Here is a 2,470-nt window from a genome sequence, read left to right on the forward strand (position 1 = left end):
ACACTGCTACTAAGTTATCACATGGACAGAAAGAGGTATATTCAAAATATTCCATGTACTAAATACTGCCATAATCCATTCAGGTATAAATGCCAGTTATAATAGCTTTTCTTGTACTTGATTAAAGTATGTCTTACGCAAGTTAATATTAAGTGAACTAAACCCACAACAGTCAAGAATCTATGACCTGATATAAAGAAATCAAAAATGTACAAAATACAGCTATAAAAGCAAGGGAAAATTATTGCCATGGAGGATTTTAAACTAAAATCTGCATAAAAATGCAATTTAAAAATGCCAAACTCAAATATATATAACACTCAAGATAAAAAGGTCAGCAATAAATTCTACCAACACAACATTTAACAAAGACTTAGAAAAGGAAATACAGTCTCTTTGCTGGTATAATGGCTTAAATCAGATCTTCAGATCTATGGGAACAAGTCACCCATCCTCTATTTCTTTTATAATTGTTTAAATGAAATCTTTTCACTCAGTTAAATCATAAGCAGGATAATTTTCATATACCTCTTTGCAAATCATTTTCATTGTGACTTCTTCCAAGTTAGCATTGCCTAATAATTTCTTTACTGTTTCCTTTAATATGTTTTTTGTAGGTAGATTCTTCTATTTTTTAATTAAAGGCTTATCATCTGAACTATCTTCAGATTCATTGTCTCTTTTGGAACTGTTTGGTTTCTTCTTGGTTGTGCTGCTGTCTGCCTTCTTCACATTAGCACTTTTTACAGACTTCTTACTTTTGAAGTAGCTTTCTGTTTAGGTTTTTCTCTTCTAGAGGTCTTTTTTGGTGGCTTCTCCTCTTCACTTTCTTTATCTTCATCATTTGAAGACTCTTATTTTTCTTTTCTTCATTACTACTAGATTCATCTGACAGAATTTCATGACATTTGCCTTCCTTGCTATTCCAGAACTGTTGTTTTCCTTTTTACTGCCTTTGTCAGAATTGTTTTTAGATTTTGGCAATGGTTTGCCAGAAAGCATTGGTTGCATTAAGAAATTCATGATCCTCTTCACTAGTTCACTATTTCCACCTGATCTCTCCAAATCAAGAAACTCATAGATGCTCTTTAACATGGCATTTCTGAACTTTTTCAACATTTGTTCCTTGTTTTTATGCTGGATACTTCCTTTTTCAAAAGGAAAGCCACTGACCTGACCCACATTCTTCTTTAATGAGGACACCATTCCTGGTCTGTGGTAAAACAGTTTGTGTAGATTTCTAAGCTCATCTGTTTTCTTCCAACTCAGAAAGAACTGTATCCTCTAAATTACACAAAACTCCTGCCCCTTTCCTTGTGTGATTGTAAATGACTCTCTTTGTAAGAAAGACACTTGCATTGTTAACTCTATTTTTTTCTTTTCCTTCTTGCTTTCCACGATGAGACTCCTTTCTTTCTTTCTTTTCCTTCTCGTCCATATTGTCATCCTTGCTCTCCTCCTTGGGGCAGGCATTTCAGGGTCCTTCTTGTATGTGGGTGGGGCGGGGGTCCCCTCTCCCTGAGCAGCAGGGGCCAAGGAGGACATGCTATGGACTTACTGTGGGTCCATGCCGCCTGGAACCTGGAACTCGAGACCCTGGAGGCCAATGCCAAGGAGAAGGCATGCTGGCCACTGTTTGGAGTGATGCTCGAGATGCGCTCGACTCCCCAGAATCAACAAGCAATTGCAGACTTTTGAATTGTTCTGTTAGCTTGTTTCTCATATTTCATGTCTTGTGACACAGGAAAGAGGAAATAGGGTGCAGTTCCCAGTAAAATCAGATTCCTAAGACCACCACCGAGCCCAGAGTGTATGTGTATGTGTGTGTGGGTATGTGTATATACAAATGCCCCACTAGAGACTTTTGACAGAGTCGGGCTTGACCCACTTCACTCCGGTACCTGTCCCTCATTCAGAACCCTAATTGACCACTGAACAAAACATCCAGGCTACACTCGAGTAATCCAGGGCTCAGAGTGTTACATAAATAAACACAACAGGAGAAATACAGACAAAAAGCTAAAGATCAGAGGTTGGAAGAGAGCATACACTGACTGCACTGATGGGCCCAACAGGCATACACGCTTCTCCTCAACAAAGAAAGAATACTGACTTTATTTTTATCTTTTTTTGAAGTTTTAAATTTCATTTTTATATATTCTATCTCCTGTGTTTATTATTTTTAATTTCTCTGTCCCATTGTAACTCCCTCTATGGTACCCTTCTCCACAATAATTTAACTCTATTGCTGAACACTAATATTTTGTATACCTTCAGCCCACACACTTCAAACCCTTACAATCATCCTTCATTTCTTCCCTCATCCTGCATTTTCACTAATATTTAATTCCTATACAAATACCCTTTTCTTCCTAAGCCCCTACAGTAGCATGTAAGAATGCTGGTCCCTTTCATATAGAACATGACTGGTGATAGAGTTGATGTCATCAATATTCATTTGCTTCATGTA

General features: G+C 37.4%; 1 pseudogene; it reads right to left on the reverse strand.

Moving 5' to 3' along the window:
- Positions 1-444: 444 nt before the first annotated feature.
- Positions 445-1,545, reverse strand: LOC109680012 (protein DEK pseudogene; annotated as a pseudogene).
- Between the last annotated feature and the right edge of the window lie 925 nt (positions 1,546-2,470).

The sequence above is a fragment of the Castor canadensis genome, chromosome X, assembly GCF_047511655.1.
Source record: "Castor canadensis chromosome X, mCasCan1.hap1v2, whole genome shotgun sequence".
NCBI lineage: Eukaryota > Metazoa > Chordata > Mammalia > Rodentia > Castoridae > Castor > Castor canadensis.